Raw genomic sequence first — 10,012 nt, 5'->3', positions numbered from 1 at the left:
ATTTAAAAAAGCTGGGTTCTTTAAATTTATTTGAATTCCTTTTTTTCCATCCTACATCCTGACATCCTCTTGCTTTACAAAGAAATTAAGAAAGATGCAGGCCTGTACCTTCCAAAGCCAAAGAAGAAAGCAAATACAGGTAACCCTCAAGACAATAGGAATATTACTGCCTAGGAGATTAACCACTCTGAACTCTTTATGGTACTGTGGTTATGGTACCCACTAGCTGATGATGACTGGTAAAAAGATTTGATAGGTATTTTTTGGGAGGAGAAGGGAGCAAAAACAGGGAGAACTAAAGCTTTATTGTCATTAAGGTAGTAAACTGTCGGATTATCTTTTCCGAAAAATGCGTATTTTGGCTCTTAGTTGTTTCCAGCAGTGTGAGATTGAATTAAAATTATTTATTATAAATCACAACCATAATTGCACTGAACTGAGCCTAGCTAGATGAAAGTCTAAGTAAAACAACTGATGGGTCAGGGCTATCCTTGACTGTTGATTATTTAGAAGACAAAATAAAAACAGTAGGGGCTTGAATATGGTAAGATTCTTAACAAATTAACGGACTACCGATACCTCATAAATAAAATTTTGCACTGTTAAAAATAATCCAAATATTAAAAGTTGGGTTCCATATAAAACTTTCTAGAAATGAAACTATTATATTAAGCAATGCAAATAAAATAAAATGAACTATAATTTTTCTACTTTCAAAATAATAATTCTAGGAATGTGCACCACTACAAAAGTTCCCACAATCCTAAACTGATTCGATTCAGTTTAAGTAAAAGCTACTGTCCTTCTTCTCGTCACTCCACAACCTCCTATCAAGGCATATTTTGGAAAGATGCACCCAATGAATACTTTTTGGGGAAAGGAACATTGCCACTGATTGAAGAACAACCACCAAAAATGTATTACATATACGTCTGTGTGAGAGCTGAATCATGTACTCAATTCCTGTAAGCAAAATCTCCATTCTTCACTTATGATGGTTTGTTTTGTCCAGATACCAGAGCTAAAAATATGTTACATGATTCAGGAACCAATTTACTATGAATATGAAAATTCTCTAACATTTTTGCTGAATGCCATCCTTTTATACCTACTATACTCTACAAAACAGCTTATAAGATGTGCTCTTTAAAACTACTCTCTTCTATTTAAGGACGTAATTACCCTAGCCCTATAACCTTCCAATTATTAACAATAGGCTGCAGGAGTACTAAGAAGAAATTATGAATTCGAATTAACTCATGCAATGTAAATGAAGAGTAGCATTAAAAGAAGTACAGACCATTTAAGAAGTAGAAGTAGGAGGGGTAAACGGTATATGAGAGTTAGAATATAATCTACATTTAAGTCTTTTATGTTTTCAATAGACTTTGTAGCCCTTCAATTTTACTATGACTGGAGAAGTCAAGAATGTTTAGATAGTACGAGGAAGCAGCTGAAGTACAGGAAAAAATTCTGAATAAAAGAGGAAAAAAGAAATTACTTGCTACAAGGAAACACACTGAAGACAATAATTTCTTTAGTCAAACTACATTTTGAACATCAATTTAGAAAAATACATGGGACTTAAAATAGGTCTTTGGGCTGTTGTTTAGCATCATTTTCAGGCCTCCACCCAGGAAGTTTTTTGCTGATTCACCTGGAATTTGATTATGCAGAGTAATATAATTGCCTTAATAGGCATAACATTTATAAATCATATTAACATAAGCCTCCTAATAGTTTTGTTCCAAATATTTGTGCTTTCTATTTTACAAATCCTTTTTTTTTTTTTTAATAAATTATGTTATCCTTATAGCTACTTCTTGGTAGACAGAGCCAGTTTTTTTTTTTTTTTTTTTTTTTTTACACATTAGGAAACTCAAATAGATAACAGTAATCATCCCAGGGTAACCCACATATATGCATAAATCAATAAAATTCTAGAAGGGGGAAGACAAAGTATTTTAAACCCAGCTAGAGCTGCTTAGGGAGTCCCTGAGTGGTGCAAATGATTAATGTGCATAACTGCTAACCAAAAGTTTAAGTCCATTCAGAGGTGCCTCCGAAGTAGGACCTGGCAATCTTCTTCCAAAAAACCAGCCATTGAAAACCCTAAGGAGCACAATTCTACTCTGACACACATGGGATTGCCATGGATCAGAATCAACTTGATGACTATTGGTTTGAGGCTGCTAAGAGACATTTAGAAATGGGACACACAAAATAATACAGAAAGTAATGGGTTCCTAAGTAATGCGGCAACACTCAGTATTGTTCTTTTCCCACATATGTAGCCAGGGAGATTTTTCAAATCTCCTATAACTTCAGCAATTCAGCAAAAGCTGCACTTTGTACTGTGTGTTGGCTGAATTTGTCTATACAAGAAGAAGGTGACACAGCAACGTTAGAGCTATAAATATCTGTTCAGGAGAAAATGGGAGCAGAAGCAGAGCAGTACGAATAAAGTTAATGAACCTGTATCTTAATGATTTCTTGCTAGACTTTAAGGAATTATAAGTTTAATCACCAAAAATTCCTTACTGTTACCCTTTTGGTTCTGAAATCAGAAGTAGTTTAAAATTCAACAGCAAGTGATTTGAAGCATATGATGCAGAAATATAGCAACAGAGAAGAAAGAAAGCAAAAATTGGTCAGATACCATTTCTGGTTTAAGGTTTCAGGGCACCTTAGTTTGTAGGGATTAGTGGTTAACATAAGAACCACATTAGTGACTTTAGTGTCATCTGTAATATGTGTGTATGTGTGTGAGTGAGTGTGTGTGTGTGTGTTCTGTGTCATAACCTGTTTATAATTCACTATTGTGTGCCCTGTCACTCCTTGGATAGGCCATGTAACTTAGAAGATGAAGCAAGAACTTTATAGTCAGATACCTGTGAGAAATATCAACCTTCTATTCAATAAACCAAACCAAAAAATCAAACCTGTTGCTGTTGAGTCAATTCTGACTCACAGGGACCCTACAGGGCAGAGTAGTACTGCCCCATAAGGTTTCCAAGGAGTGGCTGGTGGATTCGAACTGCCAGCCTTTTGGTTAGTAGCCGAACTCTTAACCACTATGCCACCAGGGCTCCTTCTACTGTATAGTGATGTGATATATTGGGAACGTTACCTAATTTCACTAATCTTCAGTTTGTCTTCTGTAAAATTAATAAAATCTACCTTGAATGGCCATGCTTAATATGGAGATTACACACACACACACATAAATATATATATACACACGCACACACAAGTTTCTGTTACAGTTATTATTGTCACATATTAGGTAAGATGATAATTGTTATTATCACTTTTTCTGGTTTTATTCATTATCGAACAGCAATTGATTAGTATTTGTAAAATTTATAGGTGGAAAAAAAGCAAAAGGGAGAACTAGAGTGACAACAAGAGCAAGAATGTGAGAAAGAGTGAGAGCTAAGAGCAAGCAAGGAGTGAGGAAGGCAGGCAGACAGAAAGCAAGAGACAGAAGCTGCTCCAGTTCTGGTTTGACTGATCTAGTACACAGCATACATAAAGGATTTTACCTGAACAGGGACTAATGGGACTGCAGTGGACTGAATATTGTTGTTGTTAGTTGCTGTGGAATTGATTCGGACTCGTGGTGACCCCATGTGTGCAGAGTAGAACTGCTCCATAAGGTTTCAAGGCTGTGACCCTTCAGAAGCAGATCACCAGGCCAGTCTTCCAAGGTACCTCTGGGTGGGTCTGAACTGCCAACTTTCCAGCTAATAGTTGCACCACCAGCAGTGTTCCCCAGAAAGATATGTCCAAGTCCTAACCCCTAGTACCTGTGAAGATGACCTTATTTGGAAATAGGTCTTTGCAGAAGTAATTAATTTAAGGATCTCAAGATGAGATCATCCTGGATATTAGGTGGGCCCTAAATCCAATGACTGGTATCTTTATAAGAGAAAGGAGAGATAGATTTGAGAGACAGAGACACAGAGGATAAGGCCATGCAAAGATCGAAGACTTTGGGGCAGTTCTACTTTGTCATGTAGTGTCACTATGAGTGGAATTGATTTGAAGGCACCCAACGACAGCAAAGATGGAAGTAGAGATTGGCGTTATGCTGCCACAAACCAAGGAACACCAGAAACTACCAGAAGCCAGAAAAGGTAAGGAAGCCTTTGGAGGGAGTGTGACCCCACCAACACCTTGATTTTAGACTTCTGGCCCCTAGAACTAGGACAGAATAAATTTCTTTTGCTTTAAGCCACCAGGCTAGTGGTAATTTGTATGCAGCCCTATTCCTTTCTGCATGTGAATTAGACATAATTATACAATACTACAGCAAATGGCACACATGGAAGGACAAAAAGGGCCCTGGATCCAGAGGTGTAGCGAGGTGAGTGGAGTGGCACAGAGGAGGGCACTTTTCCCTAAGTGTAAGTTCAAGGGAGAGCCAGACAGGGCACAGAATGACATTCTGAGGTTCCAAAAATACGAAAGTGCCTGACTGAGGCAGCCTGGCCCAAGAGGGGACAAGGCGTTTCGGCTGGTGCGTCTCTGTTCTCAAAGTCTATTCATTGTGAAATTGGGGTGGGGGTGTACAACTTAAAGGTTACTCCTGGGGCTCAAACTGGGGGGAGGGTACAATTTAGAAATTGTCCCTGGGCGCTCATTACCCTCGCCAAGCCTCTGCCAGGATCTCAGTACAATGCTTTCCTACCAACACTTCTTAGTTTCATAATTTTATTGATTGATCCTCATATCTCTGTAAAAAGTTAAAATAAATTTAAAATTACTTCACTGACCTATAGTTTATTCATAGATGACACTGAAAAATGTGAAAAAATAGGTATGTTTGCTGTGATTTTTTCGGATGTACAGCTCTTAAGATCTTTTATTTTTTTAGAACATTACCATTATTTTATTCACCCTTCTCTAGCTTTTACACAACATGATTTTCAATGTAATTTTTAACTAAATAATTTTTGCACCATTCACGTTTTATGAACTTCTTGCACATTCCATGATAATATCTGAACCCTTAAACATTCCTGGACACCAGCACATTATGTAAATAATTTCTGCTCAGGCACACCTTTGTATGCACATCACTGCATACATTGGCAAAATGAGGAAAATGAAAATGTTTTCAAATAAAATAAGGTCATCAAAGATGTTTTGAAAGAAAAGATAACTGAGAATTTCTTTGGTTCAGCAATTCCATTTATGTCCTTATTACTTACTTTAGAAAACTCAAATCTGTACTTCCATTCCGTACATATTAGAACTCAAAGCAAACTAACACTAAAACACTGATTTCATCATGCTCTGACATACATGGGGAAGTGAGAGCTGATGGGAAGCTTAAACGTGAACAAATTTGAATTCAGAGTGCTCATTGTGAATGAAAAAGCAATTTTAGGGAATGACACATTACTTAATACTGAAAAAGGATTTAAAAATTTTAAAGAAAATTATGCTGTTCATGGTATATTTTATAGTAATAAGTTGAAAAAAGTGGGATTGCACAATAATGGATAGTCTTTTTACTGTAATGAAGGTGGGGCAAGGGGGTCTTTTGGGGGCTGGGGTGTATGTTGCCAAATTGACCAACGTCTGATTTATTTTACGAAGTATAGGGAAAAAAAGAAGCCAGTTCAAAATGGGAAATTGCCTTTGGTGGAAAAGAGATAAAGTTTTTTGAAAAAGTTTCCAAGTTCATAATTTCTTTTCTAGTTTAGAAAAACCTTAATTATATTATTCCTTGGGAATAGGTGTTAGTATCAGATATAGCTAAAAGCAAGTCCTGCTTTCTGGTTTACTGAAATTCCTTCACTTTAATGGTGGTCATTCCTAGTGGTGTATTCGGGTTTAAAGTGAAGGAATTTTAGATGGAAGACTTGCTTTTAGATATGTGATATTAACACCTATTCTCAAGGCATAATATAATTAAGGCTTTTCTGAACTAGAAAAGAAATAATGAACTCAGAAACTTTTAAAAAAAAAACTGTATCTCTTTTCCTCCAAAGTCAATTTCCCAATTTGAACTGGCCTTCCCTACACTTCATAAAATAAACAAGACATTAGTCAACTGGCAACATATGCCCACCTCCATCCCCAAAAGACACCCTTGCCATCTCCTTCATTACAGTAAAAAGACCATCTTTTATTGTGCAAACTCGTCTCATTTTTAACTTATAACATTATCATTAATATGCAATGAACAGCATAATTATGTTTAAAAATTTTAGTCGAAGCCCTGGTGGTGCAGTGGTTAAGCACTCGGCTGCTAACCAAAAGGTTGGAGGTTCAAACCCAGCAGGTGTTCTGGGGGAGAAATATGTGGCAGTTGGCTTCCGTAAAGATTTACAGCCTTGGAAACCCATGGAGCAGTTCTATTATGAGCTATAGGGTCGCTATGAGTAGGAATCGACTCAACAGCAACTTTTTTTTTTTTTTCTGAATGTGGTCATAGTAAAGATAATAAATGATACTAATTCCTTCTTAGCCCTGGTGGCACAATGCTCAGCTGCTCAGCTGCTAACTGAAAGGTCCGCAGTTCAAACCCACCCAGCAGCTCGGGGGAGAAAGACCTGATGATCCGTTTTGGTAAAGATTTTTTTTTCAGCCAAGAAAACCCTATGAGGCAGTTCTACTCTGTCATATGGGGTCGCTATGAGTCAGAATTGACTCGATGGCACCCAACAACTTCAACAGCAATGGCTCTTCCTTAAACAAAACTGTATTGTTCTTGTCGTTAGCTGCCATTCAGTTGGCCACTGACTCATGGTAACCCTGCACACAACTGAAAAAAAAACACTGCCAGGTCCTGAGCTATCCCCATGGTCAGCTGTAGATCACATCATTGTGATCCATAGGGTTTTCACTGGCTGATTTTTGGAACAGATTGCCAAGCCTTTCTTCCTAGTCCATCTGTATTAAAACTACTAAAATTGGTGAATGAGTATGTGTTTTTAAAACCTCCTTCCTTATCAGTGAGTTTTGTTCCCACAGTGGGCGGTGTTGGCAATCTCTATATTGATGTACATGAGCAATACTGAAAAGCATAACTGAGTCATTGTTTTAGACTGAGATGTAGCTATGGGTCTAAGTTTGTTTTAGTTTTAGTAAGTTGTCAGCTGAAAAGCACCATGCCACAGACTCCTTAAAATGTCCACACACTTTCCTATGCCTTTGCTTAAACTTCCTCCATTATAAAAAGAAGAAGAGGAAGGTGAAGAAGAAGGAGAAGGAACAACAGCAGCAGCAACAAGAGGAGAAGAAGGAAGACAAGGACGAGGAGGAAGAAAAGCAGCAACAGGAGAAGGAAAAAAAGGTTTTAGAAGAAGATAGGATGACAATCATGCCAAATTATAACTTTACCCAGTTATAAATTTTTAGGCACAAAATACTCTGAAAATGTAACTTTAAATGTAAATATAAGCATTTTAACTCTCCATCAAACACTAGCCTTTCAAAACAATGAAAGAGAATTAAGTAAGAGTCTCATGGTTCCAATTTTATTGTAATGTGAATTGAAATTAGTTAGAAAATAGCAGCTTTACTTTCAAAAGACATCTTTTTGCAAACACACATTTTTACCCTGTGACACCCCTATAATACATTGTAGAAAAAAAAAATGAGCTTATTATAAGCAGTAAAACATTTCTTTTGCAAAAATCCTTAAGTAAAAGTGGTATCTTTAAGAGTTTAAAAAAAAAAAATGTAATGAAAGAAAATTGATTCCAAGGTGTTCCAGAAAATGATAGATCTAGGCAGGCTGTTTGGAGCCCTGGTGGTGCAGTGGTTAAGAGCTTGGGTGCTAACTAAAAAAAATGGTTGGCAGTTCAAATCCACCATCCGCTCCTTGGAAACCCAATGGGGCAGTTCCACTCTGCCCTATAGGGTTGCTATGAGTCATAATGGATTGGATGGCAACTTTTTTTTTTAGGCAGATAGAGGATTAACTGTGGAGATTAGACAACATTCTTGTCCGTGGAGTTCCCAGATGAGTCAACATTTCCAAAAGCCACTGACAAAACATCTACAAATACAACACAGAGATGGCCATGAAAATGACAACTATTCATTAAGGAGACAGTTGAGCAATCAAAAAATCTCGCTGCAACTAAACTGTCCACAAGGTTTATGAATGGTCATCTTCAGGGTATTTTGTGATATTGTTGCCAAGAAAGATTTGTTTTGAAATAAATAGTAAAGAAAATATTACACAAAAAGGTTTTCCTATACCAATTCTACTCCCAAACTCCATTTCTTCATTTAGTGTCAATTGAGCTAGCACAGTAAAATGAAAGCAGTTGATGAATCTCATAATAGTAGGCTGAAATTCATTGTTCAGTCAAACCGTTTTTATAAAAAAATGATTGTTTATAGTGGTTCATTGCTACACAGACTATGATAAGAAAATCCAAACCAAGAAAACTGACAGATTTGCGTTATCAGTTTGCCACATCCACTGACATGAAAATTAGCAAATATCCTGGAGGTAGTGCTTATGCTATACCAAGATCCTGCCTCCTCCTTTTACCCTAGGTTAGAGAGGACAGTAAAAGAATGAATTAGAGATGACTCTGATCTTACCCATTGTCCCTTTTCTCTTCAATCAGAGATAATCATACATGGAATAAGAAAAAAAAAAAAAACGAGAAAAGACACCAAGCCAGAGATTCAGAAGTAATTTTTAAAAAGACATTGTGTAGTCCATGCAACTCTATGACAATAACATAAGGAAAAAGCTACATGAAATAGGTGCTTGATCAAAATATTACCAAAATTACACAAGAAGAAGTAGAAAACTTGAAAGACAAGTACATGTGGAATACATTACAAAGATGTCTAAATAGTTACCAGTCATAAAAGGACCAGGATTAGATGGTTTCACAGAAAAAGTCTAGAAAACATTTATAACTCTAATTCCATTTGAGCTATTCCAGACCTCAGAAGAAATGTACCCAATTTATTTTATGACATTTGTATAATTTGTAAAATATTACAAAAGAAGCTATAAATTAATTTTATTTTTCAAAGTGATTAAAAAATAGAAATAAAATATTAGAAGTGAAATATAGTAATTGAACGTAGTAATTACAATCAAATACGATATAGTCTAATGGAAGGTTGGATTGGTACCAGAAAATTTATCAACCTAATTCAACACATCAAAAATTAAAGAAGCCACGTGATCATGATGATAGAAAAAAGTAAGAGTTAGACTTTCAAAAACATTTAATAAAATACATTTAACCATTCATAATAAAACAAGGAAACTACTTAAATACGATAGGCTATTTACTGAATACCAATAGCAATTATATAACAAATGCGAAAATACTAACACCTGAACATTTAAAATCAGGAATTTGACTGAGGTGCTTGCTATTGTCATTTACATATAACACCTTAGCGGAAAGTTTTGTGAATGCAATAAAAATATAAGATAAACAATTGTTGGGTATAGCTCTGACTTAAAGTTGGGAAGCGAGAGAACCAAAAGGATAGAAGAGGGACCTCCATCCACCAAGAAAGAAGAGCCAGGAGTGGAGCATATCCTTTGGACCCAGCTTTCCTGCCTGAGATGCTAGATCCACAGGAAGATTGATGACAAAGACCTTCGCCCGGAGCCAACAGAGACAGAAAGCCTTGCCCTGGAGCTGCATCCTGAATTCAGACTTCTAGCCTCCGAAACTTCAAAAATCCTACAAAGAGGCGGAGCCAAGATGGCGGACTAGGCAGACGCTACCTCGGATCCCTCTTACAACAAAGACACGGAAAAACAAGTGAATCGATCACATACATAACAATCTACGAACCCTGAACAACAAACACAGATTTAGAGACGGAGAACGAACTAATACGGGGAAGCAGCGATTATTTCCAGAGCCTGGAGCCAGCATACCAGTCAGGTACGGCACAAGCACAGAGAGCTGCTCCACCTCCCTGAACTAACCCCGGGAGGGGGACCAGCCGCTTCCGCGGGCGGCGTGGGATGCAGCCGGTAGGAGAAGTCCCCGGGAGGCAG

Source organism: Loxodonta africana, chromosome 1 (genome assembly GCF_030014295.1).
Source record: "Loxodonta africana isolate mLoxAfr1 chromosome 1, mLoxAfr1.hap2, whole genome shotgun sequence".
Taxonomy (NCBI): domain Eukaryota; kingdom Metazoa; phylum Chordata; class Mammalia; order Proboscidea; family Elephantidae; genus Loxodonta; species Loxodonta africana.
Note: the sequence above shows the minus strand (reverse complement) of the source record.